General features: G+C 35.8%; 1 long non-coding RNA gene across 1 annotated transcript; it reads left to right on the forward strand.

Annotated features, from left to right (window-relative positions):
- The first annotated feature begins 7,215 nt into the window (after positions 1-7,215).
- LOC113459592 (uncharacterized) lies at positions 7,216-24,224 on the forward strand. Its single transcript, XR_012580638.1, has 3 exons — positions 7,216-7,373; positions 15,074-15,225; positions 20,483-24,224. It is a non-coding gene; the product is annotated as an uncharacterized LOC113459592 (long non-coding RNA).
- The last annotated feature ends 400 nt before the right edge of the window (positions 24,225-24,624 follow it).

Here is a 24,624-nt window from a genome sequence, read left to right on the forward strand (position 1 = left end):
GACCTGACTGGTAAGCTTATAGGAATAAAAAGCAGTTGTACTGGGAGGGATGTGAAACTGAGTGTATCATGTTACATCGATATCCTGAAATTTTCCATCTAAACAGGATGTGGAAAACTGGCTTATCAATTAACAGATGAGAAGTCTATTAAAATATTTTAAAGGATCCTATAAGATCCATAATTTAAAATACCCATCTTTTAAATGTGGCAGTACAGTACCATAACATGACACTCCTACATCATGATTTTGATGATGTATAGAACAGATAATGACAAACATCAGCTGCACTGCATGTGTTCCTCATGATGTTCATAAACCTTAGTTTAGGAATGCACATATTCAGGAACTGGCAGAAACTGTGTAAACTAGCAGAGATTAACGTACCACAAAATAGAATAAACTTGTTTTCCAGCTCATGTATTTCTGCTACTAGAACTAAAAGATGCATATATTCTTTGAAATAATCTGCTATCTGTTTGGAAGTTACAGCAGATCCCCTTAGTTAGATCAGAAAGCATATTCGTATTCTAAGAGTGAATTTTGGTGAATTTAATTTGTGATTACTAGTTACCAGATTAATAGTAGTAACATTTTTATGTTCACCATTACCAAAAAAAAAAAAAAGAAAAACCCCATAAAAAGCCCCTTTACCATAAAATCTACCATTTATCTACCTGCTTTTGGCAAAGCCAGATCACCATATTTAAATGCCATATTTGGAACTCTTGAAGAACTTCATGTTCACAGATGTCATTATGAGGACTGTAAATTTCAATCCTAATTTGTACCTCTATGAATCTATCTGTCTACTCTATTGAAACATGGTAATTTAGGAAAGAATGAAGAACAGGCAGTGAAGATCTGTTGCTTGAATGTCATTACCTGTCATTCCTTGCTTCACTTACATGGCCCATTTTGAAGATCATGCTGCCTTTTTATACTTGCTGGATATCCATTCCTTAGACCTCATTTGCTTGGGTGGTTCAAGCTGTCAAGTGCTCAGAGTATGTGGCAGCAATTTTGCAAATTCCCTGAAACGCTTAGCCCCTATTTCATCTTTTATACAGATGACTATTCCTGCTTACCTACAAAAGCTTTCTATTCAAGAAGAGAAATTTTTTTCAGTCACATTATTTAGAATCCAACTATCTCAACTGACTCTAACTTAAGATAATGTAATTAGCAGAACGTGATTATTTACATAGTTTTCAATGTGTGTTGTAGTACAGAATATTTATGGCAGCAAAAATAATATCATAATTGTGCTAATAAAGCAATATTTTATATTTTTATATTCAAACTTGTAACTCCAGAAATATGACCTATATCTGGGAATAAAAAGATATCTATTTGAAGTTTCCTTATAGAAGCTATTGCTGAAATCCCTCAACACGTTTCAGGTTCAGAGTTTAAATTGTCAAGATTAACAAGACATCCTTCATTTACAAAAACAAGCATTGTATGTCCATCTCTGGAGCATACCTATTCCCAGTCAATGCCTTTGGCACACCTGTCAAGATTCTCTAAAGTCTTGACATAGGTGCCTACAAAAGACTGAGATTTACAGCTCATGCTCTCATCCTTGAATGACTCTCAGATCATCCCTTTCTGCTTTGTCTCACTGTATCTCTAGAGGCCAACATATATCTGATACATTATGTTATAATGGCCAATATGTCTAGCCAGATAGAGAATATAGGTTATGGGTTCCTATATTCAAACCTGTATCTGGCAACAAAGCAGTCCTGGGAGGGACATAATTTAGTCCTTACTGCTTCAGGTTCGGGCACTGAGCTGCAAAGAATTCAGAGATAAAGACAAAGGGACACATTAAATCTCAGACCTGTGATGAATATTTTCCCACTAGAATAGTCTGGGTAACCCAGTCCTAACCTGAAAAGGTTGAATATTTTTTCAGACACAGACATGGTCCTTTTTCATCATTACTGAATTGTGTTTTGAGAACATTCTTCTCAATTTGTTCTAGCCTCCAAGTATGTAAGAATTTTGCAGGAGGATTTGTAACCATTGTTTTGGGATAATTCCAAATTCACCCATATAAAAGGATGAAGTTCACCACTGGGTGAGAAATCATAATGGATTTCTCCAGCTCATCAATTTGTATTGGTTTCTGTGAGTTTATACGATTTTGAGCATGTTTTCAGGGGAAAATATACTTTTAATTTCAGTATGAAAACTTATATTCTGTCTAGTATCTCCAAAGAGCAGTTATCTTTTAAGAGAGCTTTAATAAATGAGTGGGGCAACATTTACAAAGTACCATTTGTTCATTCTGCAGCAGTCCTCACACTGTCTGTTAAATGAAATTGGCCTTCACTTCTGTTTCTGAATGTGATGAATGGCGTCATTCAATAATATATGTTTGTCGAGTTGCAATCTTGTGCAGTGTTAAGTGAGCTTCAGCCTGCATATAAAATATATTCTCTAATAAAAAAAATTAAAAAAATAAAACCAAACAAAACAAGACAGGAAATGACAGGGAAAATCTTTGATGCCACTACAGACACTATCGAAATTACAAAGATGACAGTAGTCATTGGGAATATTGTTTTACCTTGTGCTTGCTGTGCATAAACTGGTAGGGCAAATTGTACTTTGGGGTTTAAATTAAAAAAAAAAAATCCTTTCACATGCAAAATTTTTTTTTACTCATGAAAACAGGCATTTCAAGGCATGAGTGGAAAGGCAAATATATATACTTATATGTTCTAAATAAAAAGATTCAGGGCACAAATACACAAAAGCCTGCTCCTAGATGAGGAACCTGTTCTCTTCACATTTTCAGAAGAGATGTGAAATTGTAATTCATAATGTAACAGCAATTTTTGTAGGGTTTTTCCTTTCCTAAGAAAAAGAAAACTGGCAGGCCATATACTATCCAGCAATTCCATGATTCCATGTTGAATCTAATTTTTCAAAAATATTTAAATAAGGTTGTGTTCTTCCTTAGTGATTAATGAGAATCCATCAATACTAATCACAACTGTTTAAAGCACATTCATTGTAAAGCACAAAAATTTAAAAAAAGACAATTAATGGCACATTGAGTGGATCAAGTTTTATTTGTGCTAAGCCTACTCTCTCAGGAGCATTTTCTATTAACATTGCTTTCTACAAGTGATAGAAGTTTTAACCTTGGTGTAGCAGATAAGCCATTGATCTGTCAGCAGACTTTTCCCTACCTCCCACAGTATGGCGCTTCAAAAGTTTGTTTGGAAATGAAACCAAATTCTATGTTTCCTCTACAGATGGTTGACCTCTTTCAGTTAGTGGATGCATTACTCATTTAAACAATTATACAGGTCAGAATGGTGTAATCTAAATTATTTAGTCTCTGAGTGTTTTTCAGACACCACTGACAGTCCGAGAGGATCCAGCTGCTGGTTGTACCTGGATTTGAACTCCAGAAGATAACAGAGCTTTGGTTAAGAGTTTTAGTCACCATACATTGTTTCATCTTTGAAAACACATACCTAAAGCTAACTGCTCCTAAGGGACTCCAACTGCACAGGTATCAAAACATGCCAATAGGAAGACTAACATTTCCCAGACCAAATGTTCAAAACAGTTTCTGCTTTATCTGAATAAAAATACCTGGATGCTCCTCCAGCATGCAAATCTTAAAAATACCTTTTCTTGTTTGTCCCCCACAGGGAGCAATTCAAGTCTACCAAACAGTCTAGCAAAATATTATGATAACCTTTTCTATCCTAATTTGTACTGGAGGCTGTGTGTGTGCTAGGATCAACATTAATTACTGTATAACATTTCAGCTGTGTAGTTCATAGAAATGTCAGGGAGTTAGCTAAAGGGGATGTGGGGTCCTGATACCAGCAGGGGGTAAGTGGCCTCAACCATTGTGCAGCAGGCGGATGATGGGAATTTACAAAAATAGAATCCATAACTGAGGTGTTAAAGCTAACTAACCTCAATAAAAAGTTCTTTTTCACCAAGAAAACCATCACATAGATAAAGTGTTCGCAAGCAATTACTTGCATTTTCTAATAAAATCTAAGTTAATAAAGTCTGGAATCCAACAGTTAGCAAAACAGACTGTAATAATGATTCTACATAATAATTGATCTACTTTGTTAAAGTTAATATATCAGTTTGAATTAATGCATTTTAAATTCAGATTCCTTTTGCAGCTTGAATCCAAACTAATTACAGGTTTTAAATTGTCACTAGTAGGAGCTCAGCCAAGGCATATTTCCTCTCTTCTTTAGTTGCACCCTGAGAATTCATGAATCAATTTTTTTCTGGGTCATGACTTCGCCCCACCAGGAGCAGAGAAAACCCTTCAGTGTGAAGAAAATTTAATGGCAGAGATCCCAGTACAGGCAGAATTTGCACGCAAATGGCTAGGAAGTAAATGGCAGGGGAACTTTCCAGTGTATGAGAAAGAAACCTTAAAATCATTTGTAGTCATCCAAACGGCAGTGAATTAAACAAATAGCTTAAAGCACGGCAGTATCCATGTCTGTCTTGGCAATTTAGGATTGTTGGATGATTTAAGAGAGGGCTGCTTTTGCAAGCCTTTTTTTTAAACAGTAGAGGTCACCTTAGTACAAGTCTCTTCTAAAAAAACAGCCCACAACAACAATAAAAAACCCTTTTCTACCCTGATAAATTATGCACTTAGAAGTACTCACAACTTCCTTCCAATGTTTTATATAAACTTTAAAAAAAACCAAGATTATATTGTCAGTTTAATTTCATTATATTTTGCTATAGGGATTATTCAATATGAAAAGAAGAATTTTTTCTAAGCACATTTACAGTTTTAATCAGCGATCTACACATACAATTCATTCAAATATCTGAAAATTGGTTTGTGTTTTAAGCTTTACAATTACATAAAGATCTGTCAGGACTACATATTTTTTTGTCTTTTATATTTACCATGGGGAAAAATGTGACAAAGTAATTTGTTTCTTGGGAGGAGATACTCAGACATAAATTGCATCTATCAAAATTCACTCATCTTCATTAAAAAAAAAAAAAAAAGGCATTCAGAAGCCTGACAAATCAACAAAAGATTTGGTAAATTAGCATAAAATATATCCAGCTTAATACAAATTGACAAAGGTCTTTCTACAGTATTTGTTTTCATGGCATGGCTACCTTTTATCAGCGTTGTACCTAACATCACCTTGGAAACTGCTTTGTGGAAAAGCTTTACCAGACACTGAGAATGAAAGCAGAAAATTATTTGTTAACTACTTAGAAGATTCTATACATAGTGAAGGAATTTTTATAATAATTTAGGAGCATTCAGAAGTAAATGCTTTGCAAAAGAAAATCTGGCTGTTTAAAGAGATTAAAGGAATTCTGAAAAATGGCACACAATATCCTCTTGTCGTACATATAAATATATTCTTAAATATTGAAGTAGTATTTTGTTTACACTACCAGTATTACCAAATTTAAATGGAGTAAAGTAGCTGTTTTGGCAATCTTCTCTACCAGATAAGGTTATTTAAATAATGCACATTAAAAATCCTACTTAATATCTCAAGATTATTATCTTTGTACATTATCACTTCAGAAATGAAATGTCTGGGACATTCTTAAATGCTATTTTACTTCTAAATCACTCTATTAGATTTCCTGCTTGAGTGATTTGTGAAGAAAACATTACATATATATTTTTTCTGATTACCAAACCACATTAGACACAAAAGTCTACTTGAAACTAGTTTACAGTTTAAAAACAGGTCTAATAACAGGTGAATGCTGAAAAATATGCAAACAAAATGGCAGACATGAATGACTTCATTTAAGGCATAATTGCTTCTCATCAACCCAAGAAATCATGCAGAAACAGTCCCTGTTTCAGCCAGCCAGGGAGAGACTGGAGAAATCACTCAGGCATGGATTCTAAATGGAAGGTCCACTCCTGGGTCTCAGCCAGGGAACTGCTCCACACAGAGATCCAAGCCTAGGGACAATAGTCCTTAGAATCACAGTTCATCATAACAGATAATTATACAGCAAGTAAAACAATAAGGTATTTTGGCCTTTCAATGGATAGACTAATTGTGGACTAGGGAGTTCTGCCTGGGAGGCATAAAACACACCCCTCTGTGAGTCATTTTATTGTGGTGAGGAGTGGCATGAATTTTGTGGAAAGGGATTTTAGGAACTGGTGAGTTCCATATGTTGTTTTTTGCTGTATGTCTCAGGCACATAGCCAGAGTTTCCACGCACACAGCTAGAAGCTTTTTTTTTTTTAATTCTTCCCACTTGCCCATTTAAATGTTTTAAGGAACATTATATTTTCTTTCCCCCAGCAAAGTCGGTAGAGGCAATTATTTTTCTCTTTTAAGCGTAATAACATTTCAACTTGGATAAGGTGGAAAAAACTATATTGGTCTTTTCAAAGGGAAAATATGTTAAGATTGCATATTTTATGTATGGTTTTCATATCAATGAATTCATAACACTGGGTTAAAATATTCCCTGAAACTATTGTGTACCATTTGTTTTCTGGATTGTTTGTAGAGACAAAAAAACGAAGAAGGAAATACATGTAGTTCAAGACAGAGCAGCTTTTGAATCTTTTTAAATGTGTCATTCTGTTTTATGCTCAGCCAGTTCTTTTTCTTCTCCTTAAAAAGATGACAAGCAAGCAAACTCTTTTCTAGCAAATAAAAGTGTTAGTTCTTGGATGCCATGCAAAGAGTGCAAATGCATAAGAAGGCTGACCTCCTGCACTAGGAAACAAGTACTCTATCTCTGCAATTTGTGCAGCCCCACTGCCAGCCAATTAACTCGAAGTTGAGTTTTGACTCAAACTCATGACCCTTCAATCCCCACAGTCATGTGTTACATCTGGTATCATTGAATTAGTCCTTCCATTTTGGCTTGCTTTTTTTTTTTAAACCGTCCACTTTCTTTCTGCCAATTTTTTTTCTAACCACTAATGATGATTCAAGAAGCTTTCTACAGTATCTGCATATTTGTTTGTTTTTGAGTAGAGCTCCCTTGGAAAAAATCTGGCATACATTTTTTTTCTAAGAATACCATTCAATTCTGCATTTCATGATACCCTTTTTTCCTGTTCCGTACTATAATGGTGACCATTACATCATGTACCCTGAGGGCTGTGCTTAAAAAGAGAAAGGATGGTGAAATTAGCAAAAATAAAAGGAACTCCCTGACTTGAATTCACAAACTGTGCTTGTTTTTGTTAAACAGAACAAAATCTGCGGTGACGGTAGCAAGTTCAATAACGTGTAGCGCATACGTTTTTCTCTCAGCTAGAAAGCACCTTCCTTAAGAAACGCTTTTAAAATATTCAATGTAAACTACTGAAGATACTCATATTAAGTAGTACTCCCCAAGCTGTGAGTACATTTCTTGTTTTATTTTTAGTGCTTTTTAATGGAATACAATTTATTATCTGGAACCTCTTTGCCTCCCAATTATTTGTAAAATTTTGTTTTAAAAATTCTGATGAAATGAAACAGAGCAGTTGATTTATTCACTTTTCCAGAAGTCAGACCTGAATAAATAGAGAGCTGAAAATACATTTAGATGTTTTTATTCAGAATTGCTTTTCTAAGAATCTCTCTTATTCTAGCAAAGTACAGTGAATGGTAGCTGCGGTCAGTAAATACATATCATTCCAAAGGGGAACATGTAATCAGTCTTTAAGGGCTTAATACGTTCTTTTTTTTCCTCATCATGACCACACTGGATTTTCTCACTCAGCTATTGTATGTGCACTGCTTCATCCTTTTGTCAGTATATCTCCATGTAAGTGTTCTGCTTGCCTTTTGAAATTACTTGAATGCATCCCTCATATATATACACACACGTGTATGTATGTGTGTATGTATGTGTGCATATGTGTATCCAAAATAAACTGAAAAAAATTATACCCACGTCAACCACGCTAGTGTGGTAAAACCAGTCACATTTTAAATGCTTTTGTGCACATAAAATATTTTTGTAGTTACTGTATGAAAGTACAATAACATCACTGTATTATATACAGCAAGTTTTATAACCACCACTGAAAAATAAATGCATTATTACTGAATGATGTGATATTTAAATATAAAAGCAGTTGAGTGCCCTATCAGTTTCCTCTTAATATTTTGCTGGTATGAATGTTTTTCTGACTTCTATATCACACATTTGCTAAAATGAGCTCTGCTAGATATCAGTTTGAACACAGGCACAATGTGTCTCAGTCAGATTCATAAAACAGATAGCTGAACTAGAGTTTGACTTTTGACATCAACAATCTGACTTCAATATTTCTCCACAAAAAGAGACTTCTGACTCTCGTCGCTGTTTCAGTGTGATGGATAGCTTTTCAGCTGCTGACAGCAGTGAATGTAATAAATGTAATCATCCACACTGGGGGCTGAATATTTCTATTTTTTAAGTTTTCCATCTTGTGCATTACGAATGACAGAGTAACACCTGCACTATTACAGTCCCTCCTTTCCTACAAAACAGAAATACAAAAATATTATTATAAGTTGTCTATGTATTAATACTTCAGTGCTAAATAAGCTTTTAATTACCTACATTTGTTTTTCTTTTTCTCTAAGAAACACTTGCAGACACAGAGCTTAATTTTAGCTCTGTTTGACTTCTCTGATCATCTGGGTTTTCATTGTCATTGCTTCATAATAATTTAATGTCATATATAATGACATAAAACCAGAGAAAACCACAGAAGCTGCCAATCTGAACTGATCTAAGTGTTCACTAGTATAAGCATAGAAAAGCCTGATTTGTTTGTGCCAACAACATTCAGCGTGGTCTGTAACTGGGCTAGTGTTCCTTTGCTATTTAATTTTCAAATAGTCTTTCAGTGTACAGTGTAGCTGCTTAATCAGAGTGTTTTATCTACCACAATTAACAAAATGAGTGAATGTATATATTGGCAATACATAAAAAAGTATTAAATTTATGTTTACCATTTTGTCAGCTAAACATTTTACCATCCTGTTTTTTCCTCTCGCTTCATCTATAAGCAACTATTATTATGTTTGCTGCTGAAAGTGTAGAGCTGAAACACATGCCTAATTCAAAATTAGTTCTGAACTTTCAATAAAAAGCTTTGCAGAGAAATATCTTTTGTTAATGAAAAACTTATTTGGAAGCACATAAAGCCACAGTTTGCATTTTCCCCAGTCTCTGAAAGCAGTGACTTATTTTACTTTACATCTAATTAAAAGTTTATGGAGATGCAGTGGATTTTTGTGCAAATTAGAATTAATTAGAGTTATTAAGAAGCCATGAAAAGAAGGATTTGAGAAATAGTGAGAAATATTATTTAAACCCTAATGGAATTCAGCGAAACCCACAGGTCTATTACAGGTCCCTGATTTGCCAGGATCACTGCAGGGAATCTAACATTAATAAGCACACTGGTAATTAAATCATTTGTTACTTTGTCTGTAATGTTGTAATGTTTCACTGATACTCTGTCAGAGCTCTTTGTGCAGATCAGAGCTAATCAAAGGTAATCAATTTTCAGCATTTGAAAAATCTGTAAATGATTATACATTCATCAGATCATTTAGTGGAGTGCAAGGAAAGTGCAATGCAATTAATCTTCCTGCATGAGGAGGAATTACCACCACAGAATTCAACAGTTATAATTAATTTCATTGTCTTGCTGTGAATTTTGATTGCTTTTCTTTGGACTGTATAGTACAAATGATGATTCATTGCAAAGTATTTGCAAAGCAAACACACCAGTGTGCTATGCAAATTAAAGTAGCTGTATAACAGATAGGTTTCAAACTTCCTATTTACTCAGGGTTGTTGAGTACTAATTTGCCAAATAATTGCTTGTTAACTTTATACACTCTTCCTCTGAATATTGAGATTGGTAACCAATATAAATAGAAAGCACATGCTATTTGATATCTCATGGTAAGTGTTTGAAATACTAGTTAGCACTTAAACTTGTACTCAACTAGAAAAAAATATAATTTGCAACATTTTTTTCTCAAACCAGTTATCTACCTTCTTCAATATTTTATTTTGGTTTTTTTCAGTGTGAAGTTCACTGAAAGACAAAGAAGGAATTTTATGGCTTTACTACAAACAGCCACATAAACTTAAATCATAACATTTTTTAAACATGATTGCTTTAATACTAATTTTCCTTCATTCATATTACTAAATATCAAGTAACTTCTCCAGGAAATTATCAAATTATAGTAGGCAGTATGGACATTTCTAGAAAATTGGTCTGAGTGCCAAATACCAGTGTCAAAACCAAATGTTGTGCTCAAGGTTCCCGTACCAAACTAGAGCCTACCTGAAGGAGCTGGAGTGCTGAGCAGACAATTTAGCTGCTGTAAATTCAGCTATAGGTCTGGAATTTAATTTTAGACTTCTGTAAAAACTAGAGGCTACAATCAATGATTTGCATGATTTGCTCATTGTTAGTAAAATATTAACAGAGAGATGTTCAGATTTGAGAAATGCCAAAATTTCATTTGAAAGGGCCAATTGATTTCAAAAAGTGTTGAATTAAGCTTTGCAAACAGAAATATGGGAGTAAGGATTTATGGAAAGTGGTAAGAATGTGTAGCTGAAAGTTATACATTTAATATGCACATTGATTTTTAAGTAACTTCAATCTATTTTAAAATCTGTAATACTTAATGAATATTGGGAATTATCTGCAGACATCTGGTTAGTCATTACTGGCAGCATTATATGTTAGGTGCTGCTTCATTTGTAAACAGCTGGAAATTTTTTATTGAAAAAGGTAAAACACTACAATACTGCACTATTTTGCTCTGTACAAATGAGGTTTGGTAATAGTAATAGTATAATAGATGTATAGTATAGTAATGTATAATATATGTACGTATGTCTATGCATGTATATATGATTATACAGCATATATAAAACAAATATTCTTCAAAAGCCAATTCTTCCATTGCTGTCTTTATGACAACATCATGAATAACACATGATTTATTTAAATTTAAACACATGATATTAGAAAAAAGAGAGACATTTCAAAGAGAACGTGAAGATGGAATGACAGTCTCTTTTCAATAATAAATAGTAAAATTTAAACATTGTACAGATAATTAGTGTAAGAGACTAACAGAAGACAGAACGAGAGATGTTCAGAGAAGAGAAGTGCCAAAATGTGGAGCTGTAAATGCTGATTGTCTGAGTGTTTCTGAGAGTCCTGGAAAATTCTTAGAATGAACGCACACATAAGTTTGAGACATTCAAGCTCATCTCCTCATTTCAACCTACTTGGTCATGAGTCAAAAGGCTGAGGCTGAGTCAATGTTTGCAGTCCACAGCTGAAATTACAGACATATAAATCTAGATATGAAGTAAATACCATTTTCCGAATTCAGTGCTGAACAGGAAAAGATTCTGATACTTATAATCTGTTCTGATAGCTCTCCACAACTCTTAGAGATTTTTTACCTATTACATGTTTTCTTGTATCAATGAAAACTAAAACAAAGACAAATCTTGAAATATAGATAACAGCGCATTGCACATATATAGGGAGTCCCTACTGTTACTGTTTTCAGAAATGTCTATTTTTTATATGTCATCAATAGTTTCATCATCTCAAAACCATTGACATGCACAACTCAAAAAGAAAAACTCTTCTTGATGGATGTTTGGTTTATAGTGGATTTCTATCTTTCTGTGAAAATTCCAAAGACTGCAAAATTGTGCTGGGAATCTTAGAACAATAAACCTTTCCATGTTACAATGAAAGCATTTTGTGGCATTTGATCTGGTTTGGACCTCATAAAAGCATTCAACACAGACTTGTTCATGACAACTGCAGGGAAAAAATACTGAGAACAAAATATTTATGCGCTTATCAACAAGAATTTTCATTTGTATCTGAACAGAGGCTGAGAGGTTAAAGTGAAAGGCACATTTTCCAACTTGTCGAGTTTGTTTATCTTACAGTCAGAAAATCTTCCATATTTTATTAGGGATGAATCAAGGGCAATCAGCATGATATTATTCAATTTGGACTGGAGGCCTTAGACCTTGTATTTCTTTATTCCACATTTGTTCCAGGCAATGATCTTCCTGTAACAAAGGGCCTGAAAATTATTATTTTCTCAGGTAAAATGAGGAAAAATTATTATAAAATGTAATGTCTCCCAAACCCACATATGCATATTCTACATTCTTGTATGTAGGTACAGACACTTTTCTCCTCATCTTCTCATAACAGATACAATATTTCTTCATTAAAATTTTTCATTTTCTCTGACTGTATGGAAGACTTAAAAAAAATCAGATTTGAATGAATGATAAATGAGGAGAATTGTCAATTTACTGTGGCCTTAAGGATATCTCCAAAATGTACACTGACCTCTCGTTGGCCCTATTCAGTACACTTTTCTTTGTCATCATAACCTCTGTAAACATCATGGAAACCTGCAGCCATTCTATGCTCCAAGCAGTTTCACTTGTCTGAATTGCACTATGTTCACTTTTTGAGAGTAAAGTATCCCATATTTAAGTTCATTTTTTTAATTATTTTGCTTTTTCTTTTACTTCTTTCAATGATCTTTTGTTGTCTAAAGTCTAGATTTCTGCCGAGTTTGTGAACTGCGCTTGTCAGAGTATTGCCCACAACTTTGGATTCCTTTGTTGAAGCTGTAGAAATAAAATGAATAGTATAAAAGCTTGATGGCATCTGTGGATAGGAAACTCATTAAAAGCCTCAGCCTTCTGTTTTATTTCTAACCACATTGCCCTGTGGGATTTCAAGGTCTTGCAGGATGAAACCAGCAGGACTCATTACTTCTAAAACAATGTTTAGAGTTCTATTGGTGGTGGAATGTTCTGCCAGTCAGGTAAAAACCTAGGCCTTTATCCTTCCTGGGACAATACCAGGCAGCTCAGAAGCTGCTTGGAAAAGTCATGCCTTTGAATGCAACTGCAGGTGTTGCTCCTCAAAGACTGTTGGTACCCTCCTATGCACCCTTCAAAGGAATAATAGAAAATTCACTTTGGGATTCAAATGGAGTCTAAGAAAATTTGTAATAATAGGAACAAACTTTTGAGACTTCCTACATTTTTCCCACGAACCTATGGACCATGACTAATACCCTGAGGGCAAAAAAACATCCTTTTTCCCTCTTACACAGGCATAGAATTCATGGTGTCAGATAAATAAGCTTCATGACCTCACCTTGTTTAAGGCTACCATTCAATTACTAGCAAAGACTAGTCACCACAGTGAGAAAAGAGTGTGGCATTCTGATTGCTCACATTAATGAGAAATGGTGCAAAATTTATATCATAGGAGAGTAAAAAAAAATTTTACTCTCTTCACAAAGCAAATTAAAAACATTCAGCCAAAAGTAACTAGTATTAGTTTGAACAAACTGATGGCTCACATTTTCTGTGCAATTAGAAAAAAATATGAGAAAATTTTAATATATGATAGAAAAAAGTAAGGACCTTGCAAGTGTGGAAGCTATTTAGCCTCCTAAAGTAGTTTCACAGCTGTGTTAAGTAGAATTCCTTTTAGAGATTTTCTAAATTATTTATATGTAATATCAGAAAATGTCAATAATTTTGTAAAAATGTCTAATGCAGTAATAATTAATAAATTTTGTACACTGCAAATATACTTTTTAAAAAGTACAACTTGACTGCATAATAAAATGCTATTTAAAAATTCAATGCTGCAATTATACAAAACAATGTGAATTATCTAAAATGCAAAGAATTATACATGCCAAACTTAACTGATAGGTGATATTTTTTGAACTTTAAAATCTGAGCAACCGTTTTACAGAAAAAATGTTTCAGCCACAAACTCTATAGATTATCAAGTTACATAAAGATCAAATTCATGTAGTTCATAAAGCAGCAAGACAGGATGACACTTGGAAGAGCACAAGAGAGCTGAACAGCAGAATATCTGTCTTGTGTCAAAGAATTAGATTCCTCCAAGAATAAGAGTAATGTCAAATAACTACATTACCAACACAGGAACTGCAGAGATGTTCTTTTTTGAACAAGTTTCCCAGCAATAGATTTATTAACACACAACCTAATGAATAAGTGTCAGTATTTAAGCATTTAATATCTCAGGAATTAAACAGACAGATAACCTTTTTTTTATCAAATTCCAAGATGACTTTGCCAAAACAACCACCATTGGTAAAGCAGTTTCTCCTTTTGTTTTTATTTTCTTTTTCTGACATTATGTCAACTCCTGGAGTTCTCTCTATAGTATCTCACTATTTTGAATTTCTAAGGCATTCTTTTTCTATAAAAAACATCAGTAAGAATCCAATCTGTAAACTGCAAACTTGTTTCCTTATTCAGAGTTGCATGCTCTTAATACAAGTGGGTCTAAATGGGTCATATCCCGGAAGGTTTATTTACTTAGAATATGAAGTTCTTTCTTTTGCTTATATTTACATGAGTAACAGGAAACCATAGCATTATTTATGGTGGTAAATGAGGGGGCTGCAGACTATTGGATGAAAACAAATGATGGCCTCAAAAGAAGATACAGTTGTGAGCTTTGTGTAATTGTTTCTGCATTACTGCTCCCACAGGACAAGCTGAAGAGATTACCAACCCCAGCCAACCCCCGACTGTTTGTTGCCATCCTCTCGCCAGAGAACACCGCCTTGCCAGATCCACTGGTTAAATTACTTGTGTGATCACTCCCTAATTTATTTCAAAGAGACTTGGTTAGCAAAGCAGGCAAGCAGAAACGATCTATTATTTCAATGGTTTATGCTGGCTCATTTTAATTTTAATAGCCTAGAAAGCCATCTCAGCCAGGAAACGAAGGATGGCAGCTACTGAAAGCAGTCTTGGGCTGGTCAACTTCAGCAACTGAAAGAAAAAAGATGCAATATTTAAACCAAGGTCCAGCAAAATATTTAGGCACCTCTATGCTTAAAACACCCGGATCACCCTACTGCTGTAAATAAACTATTTAATAAACTCTGACAATTATGGTTTTTTTTTAAACTTATGACAGAGGATATTTGTATATGAAAATTAAACATCTTGTTTGCATAAATCTTCTAAGCTCTTCCTGTAATCAATGGAAGAACTGGCTCCAGAAGGGCAATTCCCCAGCTATCTGAGAAAGGAGGTGCCAGCTGCCTTCTGAAGATGCTCACCGCAGAGGACAGTCATCCCTTAGGCTGGAATATGCAGCCATCTTCTAGGCTGCTGAAGGTAGGCGAACTGAATTGCATCCTATCTGTACCTCACCAAGTGGGCCTGACAACCACAGCAATGTTATTTCTGGATAAACATTCCTAAATGGGACAATCATCTTTACCATCACACCCTTAGCATCCATTTTGGTAAAAAAATTATATAGTATCTGGTGTTCATTTAGTAATGGAAGTCAGTATTTCATTAATATCACATACATATACATATACCTATACCTATACATATACATATATATATAAAATTATGTATTACTGCCATTACTTATTACTTTAACTTCCTTTACGTTGGTAGATTCCCTGGTTCCAAATAAACTTTTAGATTGCAATTAGCTTTTCTAATTATGTACGCTGTCATGCAAAACCCATAAATTTCTTGGGATTACCTGCATAGATGCATGTAAATTAGCTACATATATGTCTTTACATATAGAGTCGCATAAAAATAGACATTTTCAAGAAATATAGAAATGGTATGAAATGCTTAGAGTATAGCAAAACAAATTTTACAGTCTTAGTTTGAGATGTGCTGTCCATATTTATTGTAAAATAACTTGCTAGAAAAGATTCTAACTTTCTATGCCCTTTAGTAGTCTTTGTTCACACAGCATACAAAAGTTAAAAGATTCTTTATCATCTCAGACGCTACTTTCATAATTTTAGATCAACCTAAACTTGTATAGTACAGTTCTCCTAAGTACTTTAGTCGCTTGCACTCAAATCTAGTGAATTTACCAGTTAGTTGTCAAGTACTCAGGTGTAGGTGAATTGAAAGCTTTTTAACAACTAATGGAAAGCATTATAGCAACAGATTAAAACTGAACAGGGATGACTTCATGAAATCATCCTCCTTTTGACAACATTCATTTGATTTCACAAAATGACAGAATCAGATTATGGGTTGGCAGGGACCACAGTGGGTCCTTTGGTCCAACCTACCTCCTCAAGAAGGGCATCCTAGAGCACATGGCACAGGATTGCATCCCAATGAATCTCAAATATCTCTGATGTGGGAGACTCCACAACCTCTCTCTGGAACCTCTTCCAGTGTTCAACCACTTGCACAGCGAGGAAGTTTTTCCTCACATTCACGTGGAATTTTCTGTGTATCAGTTTCTGCCTGCTGCCTCTTGTTCTATTGCTTGGCACCACCATGAAGAGCCTGGATCCATCCTCCTGACACCCTCCCTTCATATACTGCTCGGCATTTATAAGGTCCCCTCTCAGTTTTCTCTTCTTGAGGCTGAACAGGCCTCATTCTATTCTCATAAGAGAGATACTCCAGTATTTCAATTATCTTTGTGCTCTCCACCAGACCTGCTCCAGGACCTGCATGTCTCTCCTGTACTGAAGAGCCCAGAACTGACACAGCACTCCAGACGTGGCCTCAACAGGGCTGAATAGAGGGACTGAACCATGTCTTTTGACTGGCTGCAAATGTTCTTTCCAATGCACCCTAGGATACCACTGACTTTCTTGCCCCACCAGGGCACACTGTTGGCTCAAGGAGATCTTGCTGTGCACCAGGACTCCCAGTTTTTCTCTGCAGAGCTGTTTCCCAGCAGCTCAGCCCCCAGCCTGTACTGGTGCCTGGGGTTATTCTTCCCCAGATGCAGGATCCTGCACCTCCCTTTGTTGAATTTCAGAAAGTTCTTTGCCCATCTCTCCAACAAGTCAAGGTCCTTCTGCAGGGCTGCACAGCCCTCTGGGGTACTGGACACTCCTCCCAGATTGGTGTCACCAGTGAACTTGTTGAGGAAGGACCTGCACCCTCATCCAAGGCATTGATGAATAAGGGAAACAATACCGAGCTGAGTAGTGAACATTGATTTGATACTTTCTACAGTATTTCTTGCACATCCTCCAGATAAGGGGTCAGAGCTGTGCAGAGGGAGAAACTTTTCTGACAGTGGTTATGTACTCACTAGTAGAACTATCAGATCCATTCACTAGTGGTACTATGGTGTCTGGTGCTTAAGGCAGAATGACATTCTTCATTGTCCCATCATAAAAATTACCAGACTGAAGTAGGGCATTGATAAGTGACCACAAGTGTAAAGACACAAAGCTGAAGTGCCTTAGAGGCTAGCTACCAAACTGTACAAATGTGTACAGTCAGAACAAAAGGATGCTCCTTTGTGAGAGCATTTGTAACAGAAATTGGAAGCAGATAAATGCACATGCCAAAAATAAAAACAACAACAAAGCAGTGAGGTTGGTGTGGTTCTTACACTAAAAAAGGGTTATTATTTTTCCTTCTTAACAGGCTTAGGCAGGACCAGTAATTGTATTTTATAATAGCATTTTTCCTCTTTCATCAAATGAATAGTTTTAATGTATCAATTCATGATGTAGGATATAATTCTAAAACTTTTCTTGTGCTTTAGGAACCTGGAATCTGTGGAAGCTGCCATATGGGGGAACACCATTAGTGAGGAACACAGTTACATTAAGAATTCACAAAATACAGAGTGTTTTAGAACATGAAACGTAGATGGAGTTCAGTTACTGAAAATATGCATCTCTGTGGTGCAGTCTCATTCTAAATGGATGCTGCTCCTTGCTCCAGGCTGTAAGTTTTCTGCAGTCAGCTGCCGATGTGATAGGATTTGCTTTTACATAATCGTTCTGACTTATCTGTAAGCATCGCTCACTCGGACAACTTGAGAGGCATTAAGGGTGTGTGGAGATGAACGAGTTACCCTCTGAACTTATGTTTCTCATACTCTGCAAGAATTGCCTACAACACACTTTTATGCTGCGTTGTACCACTCAGAAAGAATACAAATATGGAGTAGATGACAGGAAAATAGTTCATAACACCTTACATTGCTGATAAGGTGTTTTTCATCTTTCCATAGCTGAGGTTTCCTGCTATCTCCTTCTTAAGGCCAGTTACTCGTAACCTGTTGTGGTTTGCTGGTCTCAAAATGAAAACTAAACTTTTTTTTCTTGCTCATTATGAATACAAAATTTAATCAAATTGATCAACAGGACCTGGGGTTTTTATAACTCCACAGTCCTAAAGTACTTTGCAATGATCTTTCTCAATTAATAAATCCGATGTTGTGTATTATGTATATATAGATATATAGAGAGAACTTTCTAAAACACTGATTCAGTGTAATCCCTATACTGTGCAATTATAAAAAAGTTATTCCTTTGCTGAGTTACCTCTGCCCAGATAGTAAAATTAAAAACCACAGTTCTGTTAGAAACAACAGAGAACAAAAAGAGAGCATGTTGGAAAGGATTAAATCCTGCTGCTTAGTGGATTGATACACACAATTAAACAATTCAGGTCATAAGTGCTCATGACTGTCTTGTTGACAGTAAGCTACCACACAATAATTTATGGAATGTTTTCCATCATCTCCAGCCAGCTATAAAAAATTACTTCCATCCTCATGGATGATGGCCTTGATTATCTCCTATAAAACTTATGCCATGCAATATGCCTATGTTTGAAATGAATTAATTTTATTATGTTAAGCTTTAATACCTGTCCCTTAATATCTTGAGAGGGTCAGAGCTGTCATCTGGCCCTGCATCAGTTTCTTTAAAGGCACTGCAGTCACCCACACCAAACCTATTCTCTCACTTGTTTCCTAAGTTACTGCTCTTTCTCCTTATTGGAGTCACTAATCTGCTCTGTTTTTACTGACAAGGATCAAACTGACTCAGTTCCCTTAACAGAGGTAGCAAGTAATGTTTGATACCTCACAGTTGATGCTGTAAATTGGTTTAAGCAATAGTGAGGTGTAAAACTTCCAGAGTGCAAAGAAAATCTGGTTTCAAGTTAACAAACCTTCCTTTTTATTCAGAACTAAATCTACATACTTTTATTGCAGCTGGAGCTGCTACATTGTAGGAATAACTTTTTCGTCTTTTTATTTCTTCTTTACCCCAGAAAGAGGGGAATTCATGGTCTGGAGGTAAAAAACAATAAAAATCATAAAAATCTATTCTGTGCTAAATTAGTTTTCATATACAGCAGCAAATACAGACTTGTCTGATCAGCAATTTTGGCATTTTAGAATGTCCTGAAAAGAAGTATGTGCCTTTTTCAGTCATTTTTCTGAAAGCAGAACTGAACTTAGAGTGTTCCTTCTTCTTGTCACATTTATTAATCATTAAAGTTTCTGACATGTTTTCTTATTATTGTTTAATAGTAATGTCAGTGTTAAACCATAATATAGGTGTATACATCTGTTGTTTACTCTGAGATGACTAACTACCATATATAAAAATTCATATTAAAAATAAGTGATAACATACCAATGAAATAATGATTTTTAAAAGCCCTCTGCCTCTGAAATACATTAATATATTTAAATAAGAAAAGAGATCACAGTTCCGTATCCTACCGCTGACATGCAGAGAAATAAACAAAATCGAGTTGGAGAACAGACCTGCACAACATACGGCTCAAGGGCTTGGTGCAGGCTGCAGAGCATCTTTCCTAGCCTGCCAGCTACTTAGCAGCAATGTGTACTGTCACAAAAAGCAGGGTGTGCATCCTGGCTGGGCTTCCAACCAACCCCGCGGCCCAAAGCAGTGGATGGAGCGTGCATCTCCTGGCCAGGCATGCGGCTGGGTGGGCGGACATTGTTCGCAGAGAGGGAAGGGCACGGGACAGTCATGGCAGGAAGGCAAACTCGCTGATAGCAAGGGAGGTTCTTCACTGGACCTCCTCTGAAGGTAACAGAGTCCAGCTGCCTGCATACAGGGTTCAGTCATTTCAGAATGACACCCAGCCTTGCCTCCATAATGCAACAACTGGGCTGAGTCTAGCAAACTCCCAAGGTGAATGAATCCTTGTGTCTGCATGATAAAATTTTACACCATCAAGGAAAAACATATTTGATACCATGTACCTGTTGCATACTTAAGTTGAATGTAAAATTTCAGGACATGTAAAATCCCCTGCACTCACAGCTTGCTAATAACTTTTCTTGTCATCTTTGGTTTTATTATTACATATGACATTTTATTGAATTATTCAATTTTTTATAGTTGTGGTATTCTAGAAAAAATATTAAACTTTTTGGAATCATAGTAGTACTTCAAAAACCTCAAAAAGATGAACTGTATGAGTAAGAATACTCTTCCCAAATGTGGCTATCTCAGGGTGCTGAGGAATTAGATTTCCATCTCAAAGGCAGTTATCTTGACATAACAGATTACTGCTGCCAAAAGAAAAAAAGCAGTATTTTCCTGTCCTCTCATACTTCTCTCCCTCTTTCTGCCACTTTTAGTGGTTGTGAGCCGTTAAATATCATGTCTCACAGAAATTGAGCCCAGGAACATGAATATACCTCTGAAGGTGGCTCCTTGGGAGTGCTCCTGAAAGCATTCTCTGTTGGAAATCTCAGACAGCAGCTTTCTCACACGGAAGTTTCTCTCTCCATGGCCCTGAATGCCACATTTTCAGGAAGGACATAAAATAAGCTGGGTAAGTGAAAGAGAACAATGCACCTCATATATCCTTAGTGTAAGCAAATGACATATGCTTTCTTCCTTCCATTTCAGCATTTCTGTCCTCTATAAACATTCTCAGTCATGTTGTCTGCTTCAGCTGTCATAAGTAAATGCTTGCATTAGCACTTGTCCACAAAATTTAATTGTGAATTACTCTACACACATGAAAATGGCAAATGCTTAAACTGGGAGGTTGGACAGCATTAATTTCTCAGCCTTCCTTCTTTGACTGCACAGGCCAGATGAAGACCCCAGTGAGGCCAGGAGGGACAAAATTTGCCACAAGAACATGAGCTTTTTGGTCTGCAGTGAGATATCAAGGAAGCACATTTACATCTTGAATGTCTTAAGAAACACATCATAGTGTCAAGTTATAGTATATTAATGATGAAAAAGTCTCCTTGCTAACAAAAATAATTAGAATCATCCAAACTGTACGTAGATTAAGTCTGAGGTTGGTTATTACGCCAACAAAAAATGAGTGATCTTTCAAGGAAAGATATGGGCAGAACACAGAATTGCTGAAATGAATCAAGGGACTTTAATTGTTATATGTTCTGCATCTGACAGAAAAATCCTAAATAAAAATCCAAATTAGCTATTTCCATTCTTCAGCATTGAAATAAAAAGCCTAGAGTGACAGAACTTGGTATTTCTCTGCCAATGAGGCTTTACATAGTTTTTTTCTGTTCGCTTTCTCACACTTGATTGTTCTCTTGGTAGTGTTTCACTAACTCATGGTTATCTTGACTGATGATGAAAGCACCAGAAAATACAAACACTTTTCAATTTCTTCTTTTTCACCTATATTGCATTGTAATCCCACTCTGAAGTGGTTTTTTTAATAAAGTATTTCACAAGAGCAAAATATAATTACAGATGCATTCATATATCCTAAAAGCTGCCTGTACAACATAGCACTGATACTCTATTTGCATTTTAGATTGTTTGAAAACGTCTCTACAGTTACCTTGTAAAAACTTCATACCATATGTGTTATTAGTCTAACACTGTTCTCTCATTTGAACTAAGACAAGTAGATACTGTCAGATACTAGACTGGTGAAAATAACTTCAGTGATTATGAGCTGAGTGTTTTCTATAAGCTGTTTTTCCAGGCAAAATTGGTGCTGATATATCTCTAAGAATTTAAAAATTATACAACTGATTCAGAAAAGACTATATAGTGTTCAAATGTGCACAAGAGAAATTTGCCTTTTTATTTGCATATATCTCATAAGTATGCCTGGGAAATATTACTTATTTACATTTATCTTGTTACTTCTGTATAAAGGGTGCAGACTCCTAAAGGACATGTTTCTCCATTATAACAGGATGTATTTGTTTATTTCTGCACAGTGTTTGTGCCACTGTAGTTAAATTTGCAGCCCACATTTTGAGGATATACCACTCAATTTGAAGTTCTGATGTTGATTTCCTTATCCATGTTTTTCCCCTTGAAGCAAGATGAAAAATGTTCCAGCAAAAGCATAAGAAAGCTATTTTAAGATCTTTGAAGAAAAATTAATATGTTGCGATGATGATATTTCATCTTAATCTGGCATCGCCCAGACTTGTCTCTTTCAAGGAAGGGAGGACATCTGGAAATGAGTGAAAGCCACAATAAAATAAGATTTTTTTACTGAAACTGATATATGATGGCATAGTTGTTTCTTGACAGTTATATATTCAATGAGTAGGAATAAGTGGTATGATAAAGGTACATGATTTATTGTTATATGCAATTACACAAGCTACACAATATTGAAAATTTACAGGGAACTAAACTGATATTTTAGAAATAAAAACATGAAATATTCATGGATATTCATAGCCTAAAAGCAAGGAAAAAAAGCACCTCTAAGTAGCTAGGAAGAAATTCAGTGAACAGGGATAATACTGCTGTAAATTAATATGTTTTCTTTGGTGTGATTCTGGTTCTCATATATAATGCCTAGAATATATGAAGGGAAGAAACAATTTCAGTTTGATATTTGAGTTTCATAATCTCTGCCTTTCAATGCAAAACGTGAGGCTGACTTAATTTCCACTTTTTTGGGCAATGCAATTAGTAAAAATAAATACATACATATATTCAAAATCTGAAATACATATATAATTCTGGACACCAATAATCAGAAAAGGTAAATTCAAAATGAAAAGGAGCAAGGAGACACTAGTAGGATGAACAGGTGATCGGTGCGCTAATCTTTTTTAAAGAACATTGAAAGACCTTGCTGGTTTGTCTAACCAAGCAAAATAGAAGTTCAAAAGAAAATAATTTTTATCTGTAAATTCTTCAGCCAGGTATCAGGGGAAAAGACTAACTATTTAAGTGATGTTGGCAAAAGAACAATCAGATATTAACTAGCCCTAAGTAAATTCAGGCTAGATATAAATAGTATTTATAAACTTGACTGTGTTGGGTTTGCATGGCCAGGTTTTGGTAGCAGAGGGAGCTACAAGTGTGGCTTCTGTGAGCTGACTGAAGTTTCCCCCATGTCCTGGAGAGCCAGTGCCAGGTGGCTCCAGGATGGACCTGCTGCTCACCAAGCCTGAGTCAATCAAGAATGGTGGCAACACCTCTGTGATAACACATTTAAGAAGGAAAGGGAAAAAAAGTTATTGTGCAGATGTAATTGCTGCCAAAGAAGAGCGGAGTGCCAATATGTGAGAGGAGACACCAAAGTCAGTGGAAAAGGAGGGGCAGTAGGTGCTCCTGTGGGGAAAACAGTGGTGAAGCAGCTGTGCCCCTGCAGCCCATGGAGAACCACAGGGACGCAGAGATCCACCTGCAGCCCACGGAGGAGACCCAAACTGGAGCAGATGGATGCCCAACCCATCCCCTGGGTGGATGGTTCCCAACCCAGGAGACTCACACTCGAGCAAGCTGTGCCTGAAGGACTGCACCCCATGGAAGAGTGACCCACATGGCATTTTGGGGGGAACTGTTGCCCAGGGGATGGAGAAGTTCCTGGAGGAATGTTACCTATGAGAGGAACCCCACACTGGAGCAGGGGAAGGACTCCTCTTCCTGAGCAGCAGCAGGAAAAATGACTGATAAACTGACTGTAACCCTCATTCCCCATCTCCCTTCACTAATGGTGGGAAAGGAAGAGCTTGGGAAGAAGGGAAGGGTGAGGGAGAAGTATATTTTAAGATTTATTTTACTTCTCGTTATCCTGCTCTGATTTTGTCAGTAGCAAAATTCAGTTGATATCCCCAAGCTGAGTCTGTATTTGGTGAGCGATCTCTCTCCTTCACCTTGAACCTTTGTTACATTTTTTCTTCCCAATCCAGCTGGGAAAGTGAATAGAGTGGCTTTAGTGGATGCCTGGCATTCAGATACGGTCAATCCACTACCACTTACTGAATCGGTGATCTGGACATCTCAGGATGTCATAATAAAATGACATGGAAAAATACAATTAATAATTTTAAAGAAATCTTAAATGCTTCCAGTGTGAATTTCATGCACCAGTGTTTTCTACAATGACTGAGCAGTGTTATTTAACATGGTTCACAATCACCTATACAGTTTTACGTTAAATTGAAAAATCCCTCTACAGCTTTTACAATCCTTCACTATTCCAAATTTTTTTAATCTGTCCTACATCTTCCAAAATCAGGTTCCTATTTTCTTTAAAAGCCAACTGTTAGAATATAACACTTTTTTGGCAATAATACAGATAAGATCTGTTGTCTGCATAAAATATTAACTAATCATAAATTAGCATCAGATAAAATATTCTACTACTTAATATTGGAAAAACGACACCCCAAACAATATAAACAACTGAGTTACAAGCTGCATTTACTCATGTGTGATAGCAGTCATCTATGCCTGTTGCCTAAGAACTAGTTATTGCAAAGGCCTATTCTAAGGACATTTCACCCACCTAACCCCTTCCCCTTCCGTC

The sequence above is a fragment of the Zonotrichia albicollis genome, chromosome 6, assembly GCF_047830755.1.
Source record: "Zonotrichia albicollis isolate bZonAlb1 chromosome 6, bZonAlb1.hap1, whole genome shotgun sequence".
NCBI lineage: Eukaryota > Metazoa > Chordata > Aves > Passeriformes > Passerellidae > Zonotrichia > Zonotrichia albicollis.